At 42.8% G+C, this 23,398-nt stretch overlaps 1 long non-coding RNA gene across 1 annotated transcript; it reads left to right on the top strand.

Annotated features, from left to right (window-relative positions):
* The first annotated feature begins 15,125 nt into the window (after positions 1-15,125).
* Positions 15,126-17,311, top strand: LOC129821553 (uncharacterized). Its single transcript, XR_008754353.1, has 3 exons — positions 15,126-15,215; positions 15,853-15,990; positions 16,774-17,311. It is a non-coding gene; the product is annotated as an uncharacterized LOC129821553 (long non-coding RNA).
* The last annotated feature ends 6,087 nt before the right edge of the window (positions 17,312-23,398 follow it).

Raw genomic sequence — 23,398 nt, 5'->3', positions numbered from 1 at the left:
CGAGCGAGGTCGTTTCCCTCCCCCAGGGTTTCCTTCCACACCCTTCAAAAAAACCCAGAGCAATTCAACTTTCCTGGCTTCTGATTTTGCTGTTGATTATTTTACCCACACCTCCTGGAGTGCTGCTGGTGGCAGGGAATGGCAGTGAAGGTGAGTGCTGACGTGGTACTCACCTCTCCCTAAGGGATTTTTTGCTTTGAGACACCAGCCAGTTGCTCATGTGCTCCGTGGTGACATGGGGCGGGACCTGGCCTTGACTCTGGAGCAGCAGATAGTGGACCATGAGCTTCTTCTGCAAGATGAGGTAAGGTGTGAGACCGTGCCACGAAATACCATATCATGTGCTTTCAGAAGGGCCTCTCGCAACATTTCACAACTGCTCATGCGTCACAATTTGCAAGTGATATTAAGAACTCTTATGACCAACTTCTCTAAACTGTCTTTCTGTTGTTTATGTTTTTGTGGGATGAATCTTACCTGTTTATTGTAATATGTTTCCTCCCAGCAGGCCTGCAGAGTCTGGAAATAAAGGCTGCTTCTACAGAATTCCTTTGAAGATAATGAAAATAATGATGCTTTGTTATGCACATTATGCACAGGCATTTACAGTATGCTAAAATTAATTTCTCCTAAGATTACCTTTGTGGGACCATAAGTGAACTCCGGAATGCACAAAACCCTATCCATGTTAAGATGGGGAAGAAATGCAGCGCTATAGATATACGGGATGCTCTAGAGGTAACAGGAATGACTTAAAGTCGCGAATGATCAATGACTGTGGAGTCGTCCAATATGCTGCACTTAGAATTGAGTTGTAGGCGATGTTTGGCGCAAATAGAATGTTTACATTCTATTGCCATGGAGAAATGGAATGTGTAGAACCTGTATAAATGGGTATGCTTCTATGTCTTTATTTCGTGAAAGATTAAGCTCTTTATTATGTCATAATGTGTATATGAGGACGTAGGAGCCCGTCCCGATTCATGACGCGAATATCCAGGTGCATGTTGCTTAGACCTACAAATCCAACCTTGGTTTACAAGTTAAATACATAGATTTGTATAGGCATATATAAACAATCAACCAAATCCATTTAAAGCAATGATTGTCAATTGAAAATGTGGTTGTTGTGTTATCCTGTTGTGCGCCTTGAGTGTCAGTCCCCTTAAGCACATTTTTCCAATATTTCCGAGATCTGAATTGACCCAATGAACACTTTTGCAAAGATATTCGGTTAAAAATAAGAGTATGAATGACAATAAACGTATGACTTGGATTGTATGCATAATAGTGTGGTAAACAATATCGCTCAGCGTGGCAACTTTTGGTGTTAGGAAAATATCCGTTATAAGTCTCCATGGCACGTATCACTTCGTTGTCTTGTTGGTAATAGTAAAAATGCATGACAGTCCGCATTGTAATGGTCTAACACAGGGGCGAAAATCTGATATCAACCTTGCAGGGGACAATTACATGAAATTTTCTCAGGAGCAATTCCTGAGGGGGACACCAAAAGTAGTGCTGTAACACATAGCATACGTTGTAATATGTTAAATGTATATTGAGGGACCATAATCACTACTACTGGATAATTGTTAGGTACAGTAGTTAACTGAAGGGTTGTCCCAACTTGTTTAAATCATTATAATACTACTAATAATAATAGTTATAGCAGTGTTCCTTATCAGTCCAGTATGTATGCAGGTATTCGTACTTACAACCAGGAATATCAAGAAAGGCCAGTAGGCGGCAATGGTACTGTACACTGTATGGGAGCAGTTTTCATAAATACAATGAACATGGTGTGATCTCATCGTAAAGAATCTCCATTGAGAACCATCACAAAGTTGGTCTCCGTATTGAATTGACCTTTTAATTTGACTTTGTGATACATTTATATAGTCATTAAATATGTGCACCTGGCCTGAGTCTACTACAATATCTTTACAAGAACAAAAAGCTTAAAATAAGTACAGTTCTAAAAGCAATATAGCTACTTCAATGAAAAACCCAAATAAATCAAACAAAATATCCTTCAGTCAGTGTCTCAACTCTTCAAACAGCAGCTATGGACAAGTATGTCACACAAAGTATGCAATTTTAAATAAAATAACATGAAATAAATAATTTGTAAGTGTACTGTAATGTACTAAAAACTGAAAACTACTAAACAAAAGAACAAATATCAATTACACCAGGGGTTCTCAAACAGGGATCCATGGACTAATTGCAAGGTGTCCGTGAAATAAAAAAGTGTAATGAATGTAGTCAGTACCACAAGGTTTCCAGTAAGTTTACATATAATATAGAGGGGGTGGTGGTCCCTGAGGACCGCTCAAAACCTTGCCTGCCTTGCCTCAAAATATGCAGGGGTTCCAGTACCCAAAAAAGGTTGAGAACCACTGCTATACACACTACTGAACAAAAGAACCGAACATATGTTTGCGGGTTTCAATGGATCCAACAAATTGCTGGCAGATATTTTCCCTCTTGAGACTGTCCATCGTGTCTTTATGTACATTACAGACAACTACGCCGTTCAGTCTCTCTTGGCCCATGCTGGCCCGTAGCCAAGTATTTTACCTGCGGAGTGCACTGAAACTCCTCTTAGCCTCACATGAAGACACTGGCACCACAAACAAAATTCTGATCAGCACCTCAACTTGGCCAAACAACCCCTGCACCTCCACTGGAAGCCTCCTGAGGACCTCTGCTGCCTCTCCACTGCTGCTACAGGGGTATTTGTTGGGAAAGAGAGGGATCTGCACTGAAAGAGAATTTATGTTCAGCTCAGGGTACTGATCTAGAGACTCATCCAACTCCCCCGTGAGAAGCGCTCTTTCCAACTTTTGCAGAACGTTTAGACTGTCCTGGTCAAAACGGTCGCCAAACTGAACCGCCACACCATCCAACACTTAAAAAAATTCTGCCCTATAGTGATCCACTGCTTTGCCAGCAAATCGTCTTGAGTGCGTCTCAATGGATTCAATAGAGTCAATCAAAGTTGTTGCTTTCTCATACAGTGCAAGGTAGCTTTCGTCATTTCTCTTGCCCCTAAGAGATGACCGCACACACTCGACTGCAGCCTGCATACCAGAGACAGTCTGAGTTTTCTTCTGCAGTGAAATGTTTAGACATTCAAGCTCTCCAAGAACAGCAGAGGCAAGTGTGACATCTCCTCTAGGCTGCTGAGTACCCGCTCATACTGCCCTAGCACAGCTCTAATAGCAGTATTCCGCACAGCCCACCTTGTTGGACATAGGGGTTTCAGGGTGGTCAGATTTGTATCTTTGGACGTGGCAATTGATTCAAACATGCTCTTAAACTTTCCTGACTGGCCATAGAGGACACCTAACTGATGGACCCAAGAAAGGGAATCCCGGATCAGTGGGGGGCTGAGCAGCCAGCCTGTGTAATCAGATTTACACAGTGTGCTCCACAATGGACATAGAGGGCTAATGGCTGCTGCCTCCTCACAATTGCCTGTGCACCTGTGTATTTTCCTGCCATGTTTGAGGCACCATCGTAACTCTGCCCACGTAAGCCAGACATGGGCAAATTGAGCCTCAACAACACATCAGTTGCCACTTTCGCAATGCCCTCGCCTGTTGTCTCCGACACCCTGTATAGCCCAATAAACTCCTCGTGAGGGACAAGGTCATGGTCAACATAACGCAGACAGACATTCTCCTGTTCAGCACCAGAGACATCTTGAGTACCATCAACAATTAATGAAAATTGTACAATCGGAAGAGACCTAATCTCAGCTGCAATGCCTCGAATGACTGTATTGGCTATGATGTTCAGAATTTCATTCTGTGCTTTGGGGCCTGTGTACATTGTGGTACGCTCTGTTAACCACTTCAGTAAAATGGGATCATCCTCTTCTGCCCTGAGTTTCAAAAGCTGTTATAAATTCCCACTGTCATCCGTGTGGCCTCTAAAGGCTTGTCCCTGTCTTACTACATGTCACACCGAACTAACAATTTTCATCAAGCAATGCCTTGCGTCCTCCTGCTGTTTACCCCACGAGCTGGATAACTGGACACTGATTGGATTTAGCTGGTGTGCTGTTACAGTTACAAAGTGGCGGTGGGTTTGGCAGTTTTGATGTGCTGTGAATTTTTCAATGGCTTTTCTCCAGTTCCTAAATCCTGCACTAATGAAGGCAGCATCTTCTCTTTGGCCAAAAGATGGCTGGCTTGAAAACCCTTGGCTACAGTGAAAACACAACACTCCTTTTATTGATGGATTATAATGTAGCCAGGGGAAATCGCGAAACCATCTCTCTTGAAACGTCAACACTCTGTTTGCAAGAGTTTGCGGTTCTATAAATTGTGGGTGTGGCTGATATGGTTTTGTGCCATCACTGAGGTAACTGGACGATGCTGTGCCACTGTCCCCTATACTGGTGCTGCTGGCAACAAGGGTGACACATGGTCCTGCTGTGGCTGTGACACTGTCCTCTGAAGTCTCTCTTCTTGGCTCTTTCCCTTTCACCACCCTCACTGACTCAGTCTGTCTCCTAGAAAAGAAATAAGGTGTTTGCTGTACTCCTAACTACCGGTACCCAAAACTACACAATTAATCACAACAGCAATACCATTGCCTTAAACAAATCTTAGTTTAGTCATGTTAGTAAAACGTTTACTGTTGACAGGAGAACAAGAGGAGACAATAGGACGAGGTGGATAATTTTATAATAAGGCCGTTTAATTACATGTAAAGATATCTTAGTAAAATCTTGCAGCAAGGCTCTTTCTGTCTGACTCCTAGTGAATCGTCCGGGAAAGAGGCCAGTTTCCAGAATTGTACAGTACTATATAGACAACAAGCAAAGTAGGTAGATCTGCGAGTCCGGCCTTCCGATTGGTCGATCTGGGTCTTGGGTAGTCCTGATCAGGCCTGGTGTCCACGTTCTATTGGTTCCTGAGAGTTCTTTGTCCTGAGGTCCAACCATGGGTTGGGTGTGTCTGTGTGATTGTCATGGGGGAGGGGAATTGTGGGTGCCGTGTATATGTCCAATGTGTCCAGCATATGTCCAAGAGAAAGAGGGGGTGTGTATGTTGTGTCAACTTATAGGTAATGTTGAGAAGTTGTTAAAACAAGTTACCAATATCTAATACAATTTCTTACAGTCACCAGTTTAAGTTGAGTGGGGGTATCTATGGCATTTTCCAATTATGTCCCTATTTTACAAATCAAAAAAATTGAGAACCTTTCATAATGTTTCCAAACAAAGACTCAACAAACTTACCTGAGACTCCCTGTCTCTGCCAATCTGTCCCTGCATATCTGTCCCCAACTTTGCTGTCTGTGTGCCATCTGTTGCCTGCTCTGCCTAATGACATCATTGTGAAACATTTCCATTAGCATTTCACTTCTTTCTTATGAACATTTTATCAACTCGTCTTTGAGATATTAGGCTACTAGAGTTCTTACTTTGCGTTTTGGTGTACTGTACTGCCTTTTTACTTTTTTCTGACATGTTTCTACCTGGCTGGCTGGCCGGTCTAGCTGCACACACACACACATTTACACAACACATGCTGCAACGTTTTGAAATTTTAACATAGTTTGTTTCATATCGGCAGGCTTCCAACAATAGCTGAATTTGCAAAGCTAGCGAGCACCAATTCCGTTTATGTGGTGTTTGCTATAATCTTTGCTACCTGGTTAAATAAAGGCGGGAGAAGAAAAAAAATTCACTAGCGACAATTTAGCTTTTCCAACGAGACCATTAAATATATTTAAGACAATGGTATAAGAGAGTGTAGTTCTGTTCAGTTTGGACTTCAGTTTATCGCTAACCTTATCACAGGGACTTTGAAGCAGTACAGCTGCATGCTAATCTTGGAATAAACTGACGATAGCAAATATTCCATCTTTGACGACGCCACATTAATGGAATAGGTACTAGCTAGCTTGATAGTTAATGTTTGCTTTAGTTTGCGCGCTAGCTCTGCAAATTCAGCTAGTGTGTGAACCCTGCAACATTAAAAAAATATATACATTGCGTTGGCGCGATTGACTGGATTACCTCACGTCAGTTACGTACATTGAGTGCCTTTCGGACAGTAGATACGAACCCTCTATTACCTTGCAAGCTAAAGAACTGGCAGTGGATCAAATCATTGTGAGGCAAAGGGCGGGGGGGTCGCAATCTTGTGAAACTTAAAAACGCGCTATTGAGTGTCTATAATCAGCACAAATGCTTTCATTGCCTATTATTAATATTATTGAAATTACATAGTTATGTTTACAGTAATATATTGGGGGGGACAAATCATATTTTTCCCAGGATGGGGGGGTCGTGTGTCCCCCGTCCCCCCTGGGATTTCCGCCTATGGTCTAACAGGTGTTTTTCATTTTGTTTCTCACATTAAACAGACATTTGAGAACGGAATTGCTTACAGTTGTACCTATGATGCACAGACACACTAAAGCTGTACAGATGTATTCCCTATTATTTACAAATCGAAAGATGTAACATTTAAAATTAATGTGGCAGAACAGTTTAGCATAGAGTTCCTGTTGGAGTCTTCTCCTTCAGTCTTTTTGCCTCCTAGGCCTCGTTTCTCATTACATGGAATTTCCCCAGTGCCAACTTCACATGAGATGGGCGCTGTCTACTGTCATGTGGGCCTGGATGGCAGATATCGCTATGCCGATATTGCTGCTGTCCATGGTCCTGAAATATACAATCTTGGCTATTTGCATCGGTACGACCGTCCTAACTTGACCTCACACACATACACACACATTAATGCTAATCTCTCACACACTTTTGAACATTGCACAACCTGCAACAAGACAATAAAAGAGCATTTTATTCCAAGTGTGTTTGTGTTTGAATAAAGACACGAAGAATGAAATCAATGTGTGGATGTTGATTGGACAATGTATATGTGCTTTGCAGAAGACATTTTTTTTTTTGCATTCCCTGTTGCGTGTATTTTACTGGAGTATGATCAGATTGCTTTGTTTAAACCAGAATGAAGATTTGGTCTGAGAAACTATGCCGATTATAGCATGATAGCTATTTTTCTTTTAAATAAAGCAATGTTTATATGACCCCCTTTCAAAGAGTCGCTCATTTATCACTTTCTTGCAGATATACAGTGCCTTCAGAAAGTGTTCATACCCCTTAACTTATTCCTCATTTTGTTTTCTTACAGCCTGAATTCCAAATTGATTAAATTATAGTTTTTTATCATCTCACCCAGCTACAGACAATAGCCCATAATGACAAAGTGAAAATATGTTTATTCATTTTTTCTCAAATGTATTGAAAATGAAATACAGAAATATCTCATTTACATAACTATTCACAAAACATGTTAGAATCACCTTTGGCAGCGATTAAAGCTGTGAGTCTTTCTGGGTAAGTCTCCAAGAGCATTGCACCCCTGGATTGTACCATATATGCAATATCACAATATATACAGTACCAGTCAAAAGTCTGGACACACCTACTCATTTAAGGGTTTTTCTTTATTTTTACACCTTTTTACATTTTAGAATAATAGTGAACATATCAAAACTATGAAATAGCACAATTGGAATCATGTAGTAAGCAAAAACGTGATAAACAAATCAAAATATATTTTATATTTGAGATTCTTCGAAGTAGCCATCCTTTTCCTTGATGACCGCTTTGCGCACTCTTGGCATTCTCTCAAACCTTTTCATGAGGTAGTCACCTGGAATGCATTTCAATTAACAGTTGTACCTTCTTAAAAGTTAATTTGTGGAATTTCTTTCCTTCTTAAAGCGTTTGAGCCAATAGGTTGTGTTGTGAGAAGGTAGGGATGGTTAACAGAAGATAGCCCTATTTGGTAAAAGACCAAGTCCATATTATGCCAAGAACAGCTCAAATAAGCAAAGAGAAACAACAGTCCATCGTTACTTAAGACATGGTCAGTCAATATGGAAAATTTCAAGAACTTTGAAAGTTTCTTCTAGTGCAGTCGCAAAAACCATGAAGCGCTATGGTGAAACTGTCTCCCGTGAGGAAGACCCAGAGTTACCTCTGCTGCAGAGGATAAGTTCAGTAGAGTTAACTGCACCTCAGATTGGAGCCAAAATAAATGCTTCACAGAGTTCAAGAAACACACACATTTCAACATGCACTGTTCAGAGGAGACTGCGTGAATCAGGCCTTCATGGTCGAATTGCTCAATTGAAACCACTACTAAAGGACGGACACCAATAATAAGAAGAGACTTGCTTGGTCCAAGAAACACAAGCAATGGACCTTAGACTGGTGGAAATCTGTCCTTTGGTCTGATGAGTCCAAATTTGAGATTTTTTCCTTTCAATGTGTGTGTAAAGAATCCAGGGTGTTTCGTTGGGTCTACTCTTCATTATATTGTTGAATGGTTTAAAATCCGTCAGACGCTGCTTTCAATTCATGGTGGCTCTGAATAAGTCTTGACGTTTTGTGTTTTATCCGGTCACAACTTGCAGACTTGTTTACGTGCTGCTGTGCGTTTTGTTGCTAACCTTACTTTGCTACCTGACAACTTTACGTTTTTTCCCTCAGTCAACTTTTTTTTCATTCAACTTTTTCACTCTGGACATTTTATCTGGACATGGTACATCAAGGCCTCCAACAGCCGAAGCCAAGTAGTAACATTAACATGATGCCTTCTAGCCCAGAAGCTGGGCTTCTAGCAAGCCCAGCTTCAGACACAATCGTTAGGCAAGTATTTTCAGTGTGTGAAAGGATGAAACAACGTCTGTGCCACCAGTAAGTACAGATAGTAGTATAAATCCCCTCGGCCCCACAGCCGGACAACTTTCTCATGGCTTCTGGAGGGAAATGCTGTAGGAATGCTCATTCAGCCGACAGAAACTTTCAACCACAAACTTTCAACCGGTTCTCCTCATTAAGCAGCGAGTCGGAGTCTGAGGCCGAGCCTTCTCTGGTCTCTACTCCTCCCGTTACAGGGTCTGAGACGCCGAAGGCTCCCAGCATTAGCTCTGACAAATTGAAAACCCATTGGCGACTCCATTACCCGTAATATTATCATCCAGCGATCATACACTGTTAACCAGGGGGCAGGGCTACCGACGTTAAGGCTAATCTGAAGATGGTGCTGGCTAAAGCTAAAACTGGCGAGTGTAGAGAGTATAGGGATATTGTTATCCACGTTTGCACCAACGATGTTAGGATGAAAGAGTCAGAGGTCACCAAGCGCAACATAGCTTCAGCGTGTAAATCAGCGAGAAAGATGTGCGGCATCGAGTAATTGTCTCTGGCACCCTCCAAGTTAGGGGGAGTGATGAGCTCTACAGCAAAGTCTCACAACTCAATCGCTGGTTGAAAACTGTTTTCTGCCCCTCCCAAAAGATAGAATTTGTAGGTATTTGGCCCTCTTTCTGGGACTCACACACAAACAGGACCAAGCCTGGCCTGTTGAGGAGTGACGGACTCCATCCTAGCTGGAGGGGTGCGCTCATCTTATCTACGAACAAAGACAGGGCTCGAACTCCCTTAGCTCCACAATGAAATAGGGTGCAGGCCAGGCAGCTGTAACGGTGTTCCTCCCCCTCTTCATACGAAGAGGAGGAGTAGTGATTCGACCAATATGCAGTGGGTTGTGAATACATAATGATACTTTATTAACAAGACGAAACTAAACACACGAAGAACACTTGATAATTTTACAAAACAACAAAACGAAGTAGACAGACCTGAACGAGAGTACTTACATAAAACACGAAGCACGTAGGAACAGGTACAGACTATAACACACGAACGAACAGACGCTACAGTCCCGTGTGGTGCGCAGACACAGACACGGACGACAATCACCCACAAACAAACAGTGAGAACAACCTACTTTAATATGACTCTCAATCAGAGGAAACGTCAACCACCTGCCTCTAATTGAGAGCCATACCAGGCAACCCAAAACCAACATAGAAACAGAAAACATAGACTGCCCACCCAAAACTCACGCCCTGACCATCAAACACATACAAAACAACAGAAAACAGGTCAGGAACGTGACAGCAGCAGGCTGTTAGCCAGTCTGCCAGTTTAGTGGAGTCTGCCACTAGCACAGTCAGTGTAGTCAGCTCAGCTATCCCCATTGAGACTGTGTCTGTGCCTCGACCTAGGTTGGGCAAAACTAAACATGGCGGTGTTCGCCTTAGAAATCTCACTAGAATACAGACATCCTCCATTCCTGCCATTATTGAAAGAGATTGTGATACCTCACATCTCAAATTAGGGCTACTTAATGTTAGATCCCTCACTTCCAAGGCAGTTATAGTCAATGAACTAATCACTGATCATAGTCTTCATGTGATTGGCCTGACTGAAACATGGCTTAAACCTGATGAATTTACTGTGTTAAATGAGGCCTCACCTCCTGGTTACACTAGTGACCATATCCCCTGCGCATCCTTCAAAGGCGGAAGGGTTGCTAACATTTACGATAGAAAATTTCAATTTACAAAAAATTCAATATGTTTTCGTCTTTTGAGCTTCTAGTCATGAAATCTATGCAGCCTACTCAATCACTTTTCATAGCTACCACTTACAGGTCTCCTGGGCCATATACAGCTTTCCTCACTGACTTCCCTGAATTCCTATCCCACCTTGTAGTCATAGCAGATAATATTCACATTTTTGGTGACTTTAATATTCACATGGAAAAGTCCACAGACCCACTCCAAAAGGCTTTCGGAGCCATCATCGACTCAGTGGGTTTTGTCCAACATGTCTCCGGACCTAGTCACTGCCACAGTCATACTCTGGACCTAGTTTTGTCCCATGGAATAAATGTTGTGGATCTTAATATTTTTCCTCATAATCCTGGACTATCGGACCACCATTTTATTACATTTGCAATTGCAACAAATAGGAGCAAGGAGCATCAACGTTGTGCTATAAATTCTCAGACAACCCAAAGATTCCTTCATGCCCTTCCAGACACCCTCTGCCTACCCAAGGACGTGGACAAAAATCAGTTAACCACCTAACTGAGGAACTCAATTTCACCTTGCGCAATACCCTAGATGCAGTTGCACCCCTAAAAACTAAAACCATTTGTCATAAGAAACTAGCTCCCTGGTATACAGAAAATACACGAGCTCTGAAGCAAGCTTCCAGAAAATTGAAACGGAAATGGCGCCACACCAAACTGGAAGTCTTCTGATTAGCTTGGAAAGACAGTACCGTGCAGTATCGAAGTGCCCTCACTGCTGCTCGATCATCCTATTTTTCCAACCTAATTGAGGAAAATAAGAACAATCCGAAATTGATTTTTGATACTGGCACAAAGCTAACTAAAAAGCATCATTCCCCAAGAGAGGATGGCTTTCACTTCAGCAGTAATAAATTCATTAACTTCTTTGAGGAAAAGATCATGATCATTAGAAAGCAAATTATGGACTCCTCTTTAAATCTGTGTATTCCTACAAAGCTCAGTTGTCCTGAGTCTGCACAACTCTGCCAGGACCTAGGATCAAGAAAGACACTCAAGTGTTTTAGTACTAAATCTCTTGACACAATGATGGAAATAATCATGGCCTCTCAACCCTCAAGCTGCATACTGGGCCCTATTCCAACTAAACTACTGAAAGAGCTGCTTCCTGTGCTTGGCCCTCCTATGGCGGCAGGGTAGCCTAGTGGTTAGAGCGTTGGACTAGTAACCGGAAGGTTGCAAGTTCAAATCCCCGAGCTGACAAGGTACAAATCTGTCGTTCTGCCCCTGAACAGGCAGTTAACCCACTGTTCCTAGGCCGTCATTGAAAATAAGAATTTGTTCTTAACTGACTTGCCTAGGTTAAATAAAGGTAAAAAAAAAATAATAATAATAACAATAATAATAATAATAAAAAATAAAAAAATGTTGAACATAATAAAAGGCTCTCTATCCACCGGATGTGTACCAAACTCACTAAAAGTGGCAGTAATAAAGCCTCTCTTGAAAAAGCCAAACCTTGACCCAGCAAATATAAAAAACTATCGGCCTATATCGAATCTTCCATTCCTCTCAAAAATTTTAGAAAAAGCTGTTGCGCAGCAACTCACTGCCTTCCTGAAGACAAACAATGTATACGAAATGCTTTAGTCTGGTTTTAGACCCCATCATAGCACTGAGACTGCACTTGTGAAGGTGGTAAATGATCTGTTAATGGCGTCAGACCGAGGCTCTGCATCTGTCCTCGTGCTACTAGACCTTAGTGCTGCCTTTGACACCATCGATCACCACATTCTTTTGGAGAGACTGGAAACCCAAATTGGTCTACACGGACAAGTTCTGGCCTGGTTTAGATCTTATCTGTCGGAAAGATATCAGTTTGTCTCTGTGAATGGTTTGTCCTCTGACAAATCAACTGTACATTTCGGTGTTCCTCAAGGTTACGTTTTAGGACCAATATTGTTTTCACTATATATTTTACCTCTTGGGGATGTTATTCGAAAACATAATGTTAACTTTCACTGCTATGCGGATGACACACATTTCAATGAAACATGGTGAAGCCCCAAAATTGCCCTCGCTAGAAGCCTGTGTTTCAGACATAAGGAAGTGGATGGCTGAGAAAAACAGAGATGCTTGTTCGAGGTCCCAAGAAACAAAGAGATCTTCTGTTGAATCTGACAATGAATCTTGATGGTTGTAAAGTCGTCTCAAATAAAACTGTGAAGGACCTCGGCGTTACTCTTGACCCTGATCTCTCTATTGACGAACATATCAAGACTGTTTCAAGGACAGCTTTTTTCCATCTACGTAACAAAAATCTGAAAATTTCTGTCCAAAAATGATGCAGAAAAATTATTCCATGCTTTTGTTACTTCTAGGTTAGACTACTGCAATGCTCTACTTTCCGGCTAACCGGATAAAGCACTAAATAAGCTTCAGTTAGTGCTAAATACGGCTGCTAGAATCCTGACTAGAACCAAAATATTTGATCATATTACTCCAGTGCTAGCCTCCCTACACTGGCTTCCTGTTAAGGCAAAGGCTGATTTCAAGGTTTTACAGCTAACCTACAAAGCATTACATGGGCTTGCTCCTACCTATCTTTCCGATTTGGACCTGCCGTACATACCTTCACGTACGCTACGGTCACAAGACACAGGCCTCCTAATTGTCCCTAGAATTTCTAAGCAAACAGCTGGAGGCAGGGCTTTCTCATATAGAGCTCCATTTTTATGGAATGGTCTGCCTACCCATGTGAGAGACGCAGACTCGGTCTCAACCTTTAAGTCTTTACTGAAGACTCATCTCTTCAGTGAGTCATATGATTGAGTGTAGTCTGGCCCAGGAGTGTGAAGGTGAACGGAAAGGCTCTGGAGCAACGAACCGCCCTTGCTGTCTCTGCCTGGCCTGGTTCCCCTCTCTCCACTGGGATTCTATGCCTCTAACCCTATTACAGGGGCTGAGTCACTGGCTTACTGGTGCTCTTCCATGCCGTCCCTAGGAGGGGTGCGTCACTTGAGTGGGTTGAGTCACTGACGTGATCTTCCTGTCTGGGTTGGGGCGCCCCCTTGGGTTGTGCTGTGGCGGAGGTCTTTGTGGGCTATACTCGGCCTTGTATCAAGATGGTAAGTTGGTGGTTGAAGATATCCCTCTAGTGGTGTGGGGGCTGTGCTTTGGCAAAGTGGGTGGGGTTATATCCTGCCTGTTTGGCCCTGTCCGGGGTTATCATCGGATGGGGCCACAGTGTCTCCTGACCCCTCCTGTCTCAGCCTCCAGTATTTATGCTGCAGTAGTTTATGTGTCGGGGGGCTAGGGTCAGTCTGTTATATCTGGAGTATTTCTCCAGTGTCCTGTGTGAATTTAAGTATGCTCTCTCTAATTCTCTCTTTCTCTCTTTCTTTCTTTCTCTCTCTCGGGGGACCTGAGCCCTAGGACCATGCCTCAGGACTACCTGGCATGATGACTCCTTGCTGTCCCCTGTCCACCTGGCCGTGCTGCTGCTCCAGTTTCAACTGTTCTGCCTGCGGTTATGGAACCCTGACCTGTTCACTGGATTTGCTACCTGTCCCAGACCTGCTGTTTTCAACTCTCTAGAGACAGCAGGAGCGGTAGAGATACTCTCAATGATCGGCTATGAAAAGCCAACTGACATTTACTCCTGAGGTGCTGACCTGTTGCACCCTCGACAACTACTGTGATTATTATTATTTGACCATGCTGGTCATTTATGAACATTTGAACATCTTGGCCATGTTCTGTCATAATCTCCACCCGGCACAGCCAGAAGATGACTGGCCACCCCTCATAGCCTGGTTCCTCTCTATGTTTCTTCCTAGGTTTTGGCCTTTCTAGGGAGTTTTTCCTAGCCACTGTGCTTCTACACCTGCATTGCTTGCTGTTTGGGGTTTTAGGCTGGGTTTCTGTACAGCACTTTGAGATATCAGCTGATGTAAGAAGGGCTATATAAATACATTTGATTTAATTTGATTTTGCCAAGGAAAGTGAAAAGGACTGAGGGAAAGTAAAATGGAAAATACATGGAAAGGAACATGGAAGAACCTCAAAGAACATTGCATTTTCAAGATCATGTAACATCAAACATAACATCAAAATGCATCTTATATTCCTGCCCTTACAGAAAAACCACATGATTTCAACTTACATTTTATGTGAAATCATGTGAAAACTTGTTTTGGAACACAACGTGATCACATTTTCACATGTGTAGTTTAATGTAATCACATGTTGCTTTACATGTTATCACATTATCTTCACATAAGATTACATGAAAACATGTTTTTGAAACGCTTCCTGTGTTCACATGTGAAATTCATGTGGTTTTTGCATTTCTGACTGGATAGGCTGGGTGATTCAGCAGAGGTCAGAGCGAAGCTGACCAGCCAACAGGAACTGTGTGTTCCTGACAAGCAGGCCACCAAACGCCCTGCAGTTCCACACTCAAGGTTCTTAATTATGCTTTCAAATGCACATGTACGATTGTGCATGTGTAATGGGTTGAAAACAAAGTCACTAAAAACAGACACCCATTTATTATACCCCCCCCCCCTCAATTTGTTTATGTATTTGTCTTAATTAATATAAATTGTATTTTCTACATACTTTAGCGTTAGCCGTCCATCAGGCCAATAGATGGCGCTGTTGCACTGTTGTAGCAGGAGAAACAGCAAGTTCTGGCCAAGCGCTCACCATTCTGCAGAATAAGGATCAGAACTTTACAGAGATAAACTGTGTCTGTTCTTTTTACTATTACAGGTATGTAAAATAACTTCCAAACGTTCAAATATATAAACAAAATGTAATAACATGCTATTTAACTACTTCGTCAAGATATTATCACGTTAGGAAAGGTTTTGTTTTGGCTTTGTGTCGAACTGAGTGAGAGAAGAACGTGATTTACATTGAGTCAGATTATATGTTAGCTTGATGCTAGCTGAGGTAAAAAACGATTTACGAGTCACAGAGACAATGTTTACTGAGTAGCTTACTTGTACTGGATTTTGTCTAGGAGATTTTTTTATAAAGAATCCATTTATTAGGGATTTCTGAGTTGGTTTTACATGTTATTGGTTTTGTGTAAAATTGTGCTCACTAGCTGATAAACTGGCCGAGCACGCTCAGTCTGGTGGACTTTTAGTGTATACAGTGAGAGAGATACCATTTTCTGGAGGTGCCACTATCTTAAAGCTGAATGTATTGTTGTCACTTTTCAATAGAGGTAGCGGTATATAGAAAAACAATCAATTATTTATGTTTTCATATATATAGGTGTTTCTATTGTATGAATGTGAAATACGTTGTGGTTTTCATGTGAAACCATACACTAAGACGGGGTTATTTGTGGAACACACGGACAAACACACACACTAATGTTCTCTTTTGTGTTTGTCAGCAGTTCATCGTGGCCCTGTGGTTCGCCTCCTTCACCAAAGCTCTGTCAGGGACCTACATGAAGAGTGCCATCACTCAGAGAGACACTTTGACCTTTCCAGCTCTCTCATCGGACTCATAGACGGCAGCTTTGAGATGGGTATCAACAATAACATTGAGTTGCTTGAGAATTCATGTAGTAAAAACCAGATACAGACTACAGTATGATCCATTTTGTTTTGTGGTTCAATCAGAGTCTGCTCTCAATAGTGTCCAGTTTTATAGTTGTTCCTGTAACGATCGTCCTCCTCCTCCTCTCTTTTTTTTCTTTTTCCGAAGAGGAGGAGTAGGGATTGGACCAAAGCGCAGCATGAAAGTTTGACATAACGAATTTATTAAAGAATAAATAAACCAAAATAACAAAACGACGTAGACAGACCTGAACATGGAACTTACATAAATACACAAAGAACTCACGAACAGGAACAGACTACATACACGAACGACAAAACGAAACAGTCCCGTGTGGTACAGACACAGGAGACAACCACCCACAAACAAACAGTGTGAACAACCTACCTTTATATGGTTCCCAATCAGAGGAAAACGTCAAACACCTGTCCCTGATTGAGAACCATATAAGGCTAATTACAAACGACCTAAACATAGAAACACAAAACATAGAATGCCCACCCCAACTCACGTCCTGACCAACTAAACACATACAAAAATAACTGAAAACAGGTCAGGAACGTGACAGTTCCTCTTAATTGATTGACTGGCATTTGTCCATGACTCTACTGTCTAACCCCTAACATTGTTTTATTTAATGCTATGTTGTTGCAGTCTAGTATCCAAACTGATATGCCATTTTTAGTTTAAAAAAAAAACTGTGTTTATAATTTGCGATTCCTGACTATTGTAGTGTTGTGGTTTCTTGCAGGTAACCTGCTGTTCCTGGCTGTGGTCAGCCATTTTGGGGCGAAGCTGCACCGGCCCAGGCTCATTGCTATGGGCTGTTTCCTCATGACTGTAGGATCCTTCCTCACAACTGAAATACTGGTTAAACTTGTGCTTGTAGAGATACTCCAATGCAGAGGATAGTTTCACTTTAGAAATAAAGAAATGTATCCAGTTGTTGATTAATCTCAGTTAATTTAGAACTAAAGTCTTGCGTAATTGGTCAGCTGCTTGATTATGTTTTGGGGCCATACATATTAAGAGAAGGGATTAAGAGATGCTATAACTGTGACGTGGTAAGGTTGGACCCAGGTGCAGAGAAGAGACCAGAAGATGAAGCAGTGGTTCCAACCAGTGTCTCCACCCCTCAAGGGCCCACTTAACTGCCAAGAACTCCCGGTTGCCTACATCGTAGTTGCCTTCCGCTGGTGAGAACCACTTGGAGAGAAAGGAGCATGGGTGCAGTTTCTTGTCCTCCTCGTTCCACTGTGAAAGGACCGCACCAGCTCTGGTGTCCTAGGCGTCCACCTCTACCACAATTGGACGAGTAGGATCAGGATGAACGAGGATTAGTTTGGAGGTGAAACGTCCCTTGAGCTCTATGAATGCCCTGTCAGCCTCCGGATTCCAGCAAAAACCTGCTTGAGTGAGGTGGGACAGGGCTGTATGTGTTCCGGAGGGTTTTTTGGAGAAGATCAGGATTAGAGGTCGACCGATTATGATTTTTCAATACCGATACCGATTATTGGAGGACAAAAATAGCCGATACCGATTAATCGGTCGATTTATTTAAAAATATATATGTTTTAATATATATATATATCATACACACACACAGATTTTTGTAATAATAACAATTGCAACAATACTGAATGAACAATGAACACTTTTATTTATTTAATACATAAATACACACACGCACACAGCTCTGAAGTGACAATGATATTGAAGAGTCTGCTTAGGAGACAAATACTCTCAACTGTTTGAATAAAAATTGAGTTTAAGTTACCTGTGATGAATGTTGAAAACAAAAACTTTAATTTCTATATGCAGGAAATCTTATTTTAATAATGGGCATGGTAAGATTTGACAACCAAAGTGCGAGTCATAATTCCCATGACACCTAGCAAAATCTGAAAAGCGGTTCCTTCATTTATTCCGTAGGATATTTTTAGATTCACTTAAAATAAGGTCTGTGTTACGTGTAGGCTTACATCACCGTTTCAATTTTATAACTAGATATCCATAGGACAAGGTAACTCTGATCAATATTGGCTAAATATAAGCGAAGATTTAAAAAATTGTAGAGTGGATTTATGAAAATATGTTGACAAACGTTACCTTATCCTAGTGAGATTTACACGGGTATCAAAACGTCGAGGCGGTTTAAGCCTGCACGAAACACAGACCTTATTTGAAAGTAGATCATGACATTCTCTATGGAAGACATGAACGGTAAAATAACGAAGGAACCCCTTTCAAATTCAGCCGCAAGTTATTACAGGAATTATAACGCGTCGACTATTTCTCTCTAAACCATATACCTTTGACAAATCCGTAAACTATCACCTCGAAAACAAAACGTTTATTCCGTTCCGTATTTCATCTAACGGGTGGCATCCATGAGTCTAAATATTCCTGTTACATTGCACAACCTTCAATGTTGTCATAATTACGTAAAGTTCTTTCAAATTAGTTCGCAAAGATCCAGGCGGCCCAAACTGTTGCATATACCCTGACTGCGTGCAATGAACGCAAGAGAAATGACACAATTTCACCTGGTTAATATTGCCTGCTAACCTGGATTTCTTTTAGCTAAATATGCAGGTTTAAAAAATATATACTTGTGTATTGATTTTAAGAAAGGCATTGATGTTTATGGTTAAGTACACATTGGAGCAATGACAGTCATTGATTGATTGTTTTTTATAAGATAAGTTTAATGCTAGCTAGCAACTTACCTTAGCTTACTGCATTCGCTAACAGGCAGGCTCCTCGTGGAGTGCAATGTAATCAATGCAAGATTGGATCGCCCGAGCTGACAAGGTTAAAAATCTGTCATTCTGCCCCGTTCCTAGGCCGTCATTGTGTTCTTAACTGACTTGCCTGGTTAAATAAAGATTAGATAAAGGTGTAAAAAAAAATAAACGGCCATTCCGATTAATCGGTCGACATCTAATCAGTATGTCGTCGAGGTAAACAAAGACGAACCGGTTCAACATATCCCTAAGAGTGGCATTGATCAATGCTTGAAAGACTGCCGTTGAGTTCGATATTCCGAAGGTCATGACTAAATACTCAGTGACGACTAGGGGTGTTAAAGGCAGTTTTCCACTCATCTCCCTCCCTGATGCTCAGCAGATTTTAAGGTCCAGTTTGGTGAAGTATTGGGCTCCTAGGGCCAACTCCAAGGTGGCGGACATCGGGTAGGGGGTAACGGTTCTTGATCCTAATCCTTTTCAGTCCTCTGTAATCGATGCAAGGACTGAAGTTTGGGTCAGAGACAGAGACAAGGGATGCGTTGAGACAGGCAGGTCTTCTGAACAATCACATTAGATATTTTCGTATCAGCTCTTTTTCAGAGCATATCTGATTGGTCAAAATACAAATTACTCAAAAAATGACTGAATTGGACTGCCTGTCTTAACGCAGCCATAGAAACCTGGACATGATGTATCCTGTCAGTATTGATGTTGAATGGCATTAAATACACTTTTTTGTTCTCTCCCATCCCCTGTAGGTTTGTTGAACATGAGTGGAAATGAAACTCCAGCACACTGGTAGCACTATAGATGTGTGAGTATAACTTTTCCAGGTGAGTTGAACCTGCCTGTGGGTGCAGTGGGGATATTCCTGGGAGGTCTACTGATGAAGAGGTATAAGCTTGGCGTTGTGTCTGGAGCCCAGCTGTTTTTCGTCACCTCCTTCATGGCCTACCTCCTCCGTCTGCAGTCTGGCACTAAGTGTGACAACGTTCAGGTGGCTGGTCTGACCGTGTCCTACAACGGGTAAATATGACATCTGGTTGGTTGGTGGGTTGGTGGGTTGATTAAAAACAAAAGTTTTGATCAGTGGAATATGAGGGAAAATTAGACCAAAACACACATGGGCTTGTGCCGGTGCTCCCTCTTATGGGAATATACAGTATGGTTGTTGCTGAGCCAGGATTCCTGGCTGTTTTGTCACTGTGCCTATGTCAATGATAGTTCAGCAACAATTATTTTAACATCATTATTACCAGGTTCCCTGATGTACGATGGCAGCCTGTTGTCAGAGTGTAACAGAGACTGCTCCTGCTTGGCTGGGGAGTGGGACCCTGTGTGTTCAGACAACGGCATCACCTACACCTCCCCCTGCCTCGCAGGCGGCTCCAGCTTTACAGGTTACGGCAAGAACACGGTACCAACAGTATTAATGTACTGAGTGTACAAAACATTCACAGGGATGCTGGGCCATGTTCACTGTCTTCAACCCTCAAGAACAAACACAACTTTTTACCTTTTTACTGGGCAAACACAACTTGCATATGGTCATAAACTAGGCCGAAGCGTTAATCTGTTAACCTTGCCTGAATAAAACAATGCTTTTTTTTTAATAGTGAGCAAGAGTTGCGCTTTTTCCTTTTCTATGATGATTCAAATTTTTGGTTGCACCTCAACTCAACGTTGGTTGAGCGCCCTCTGTTTATTTGTTGTCAAATAATACATTTTTCTTAAATGTACAAAGTACATTTTTAAAAGCATTAAAATTGGGATGTTTCCCACTTATTTACACAACCTACTCCACACTTGCAAAGTGAAAGTTTATAGAAATGTTCTGATATTAAGTAGTAAACAGAAGAAAAGCAAAATTGAATCCATTCATAATGCAAATAATTTAATGGTCTATGGTTCAATCCCATTTCTGAAGGCCCGATGAATAATTAATATTGTTCCTCCTCTTCCTTGTGGCAGACGCAGCAGCACACTGCCCTCCAAAGCCTGCAAAATAATCGCCGGACTGCCCTTTTCCTAGCTCTGCATGGAACATCCTGTGTCACGTCCTTGGTGACGTGTGGGGTGACATCCGGGATGACCACAGCAACATCCTCTGGAAAGGGAAATAAAAAAGGAACAGAATGTAAACAAATACACACCGTAGGTTCTAAACACTGGCCAGTTGAAAGGTTCTGCTAAGATGTCATGACAAACGGCACCTGTCAGAGTACTCTCTAAGTGTTACTCACCTGCTTGGATGTCAGCTGGCAGAGTGGCGAAGACAGCCATCGTGAGAGTCCTTTCTTCAGGTGTGACGTCCACAACCTCCAAGAGGGAAGAGATGGGCTCTGCCTCTGTATTAGGGGTGATGTCCACAACCTCCAGGTGGGAAGAAGCCAGGTCTGCCTCTGTGTTACTGGTGATGTCCACAACCTTCAGCTGGGAACAAGCCGGGTCTGCCTCTGACTTTGGGGTGATGTACGCAACCTCCAGGTGGAAAGAAGCCGGGTCTGCCTCTGTCTTTGGGGTGATGTCCACAACCTCCAGGTGGGAACAAGCCGGGTCTGCCTCTGTCTTAAGGGTGATGTCCACAACCTCCAGGTGGAAAGAAGCCGGGTCTGCCTCTGTCTTTGGGGTGATGTCCACAACCTCCAGGTGGGAACATGCTGGGTCTGCCTCTGTCTTTGGGGTGATGTCCACAACCTCCAGGTGGGAACATGCTGGGTCTGCCTCTGTCTTTGGGGTGATGTACACAACCTCCAGGTGGGAACAAGCCGGGTCTGCCTCTGTCTTAAGGGTGATGTCCACAACCTCCAGGTGGAAAGAAGCCGGGTCTGCCTCTGTCTTTGGGGTGATGTCCACAACATCCAGGTGAGAAGAAGCCGGGTCTGCCTCTGTATTAGGGGTGATGTACACAACCTCCAGGTGGAAAGAAGCCGGGTCTGCCTCTGTCTTTGGGGTGATGTCCACAACCTCCAGGTGAGAAGAAGCCTGGTCTGCCTCTGTGTTAACGGTGGTGTCCACAACCTCCAGGTGGGATGAAGCCGGGTCTGTGTTATGGGTGACAACAACAATCCTGATGAGCTCTGCTATTACAAGGCAACAAGATGTCATCACAAGAGGCATCTGTCAGAGTGCTCTCATTGCTACTCACCTGCTTGTATGTCAGCTGGTAGTGTGGTGGAAACGGCCACCGTGAGGACAGGGGGGACTGGTAGGGTGGCTGCAGGGGGCTGGAAGCAGCTCTGCACCTCGTCCACCACAAAGGCACAGACCGAGCTCATATAAAAAGGGCTCTGGAGGTCATCCGTGGAGAAGGACTGACTGATTCTCCCGAGGATCGACCGCACAGAGTCAAAAGCAGCAGCCCGGGAGAAAGGGATGTGAGGGGAAGGGTCCTTTAGCATGCAGGAGAGCTTCTCCACTACGGCCGCCACCATACCCACGGCCATCCCGCTTATTAGGATCGGGTGCTCTGAATGGCCTTCCTCAGGCTGAAGCCACAGGGCCAGGAGAAGCCTGGGCACCACCTCCACCACCACCTGAGATGGGCTGAGCAGGTTGCTACGGGGCTCATTGGACTGCTCGCCCAGAATGCTCCTCACAGCTCTCTCCACGATGCTGTGGACTTTAGGATCGCTGAAATCAACAAAAAGGAGAAGAATAAGCTAAATAATGTGCAATGTGCTCACAGAGAACACTGTCTTAGTCTGCTTCTGCATAGTTCCATATGTGTAGATAAATGGATCAAGTCATATGCAGGGCAGTACATGGAACTCACATGTCAGCTGGCGAGGTGGAGTGCATGGAGCGGCGGAGCTTGCAGAAAGCCTCGTGCTCTATGTCCATCATTTTTAGGCAAGTGTTTACTTCCCAGGCCTGCAGTATGAAACAGGAAGTCCCTTTAGTGTAATTTAACAACATATCTATTCTGCTGTGCTAACTCGTTGTTGAAATGCTAGTAAAGAGCTCACTGACTTGTAGTATGTCTCTAACTCTCATTCTCTTACCAGCCGAGCGAGGTCGTTTCCCTCCCCCAGGGTTTCCTTCCACACCCTTCAAAAAAAAACAGAGCAATTCAACTTTCCTGGCTTCTGATTTTGCTGTTGATTATTTTACCCACACCTCCTGGAGTGCTGCTGGTGGCAGGGAATGGCAGTGAAGGTGAGTGCTGACATGGTACTCACCTCTCCCTAAGGGATTTTTTGCTCTGAGACACCAGCCAGTTGCTCATGTGCTCCGTGGTGACATGGGGCGGGACCTGGCCTTGACTCTGGAGCAGCAGATAGTGGACCATGAGCTTCTTCTGCAAGATGAGGTAAGGTGTGAGACCGTGCCACGAAATACCATATCATGTGCTTTCAGAAGGGCCTCTCGCAACATTTCACAACTGCTCATGCGTTACAATTTGCAAGTGATATTAAGAACTCTTATGACCAACTTCTCTAAACTGTCTTTCTGTTGTTTATGTTTTTGTGGGATGAATCTTACCTGTTTATTGTAATATGTTTCCTCCCAGCAGGCCTGCAGAGTCTGGAAATAAAGGCTGCTTCTACAGAATTCCTTTGAAGATAATGAAAATAATGATGCTTTGTTATGCACATTATGCACAGGCATTTACAGTATGCTAAA

Source organism: Salvelinus fontinalis, chromosome 23 (genome assembly GCF_029448725.1).
Source record: "Salvelinus fontinalis isolate EN_2023a chromosome 23, ASM2944872v1, whole genome shotgun sequence".
Taxonomy (NCBI): Eukaryota; Metazoa; Chordata; class Actinopteri; order Salmoniformes; family Salmonidae; genus Salvelinus; species Salvelinus fontinalis.
Note: the sequence above shows the minus strand (reverse complement) of the source record. Positions and strands in the feature narration are given on the sequence as shown.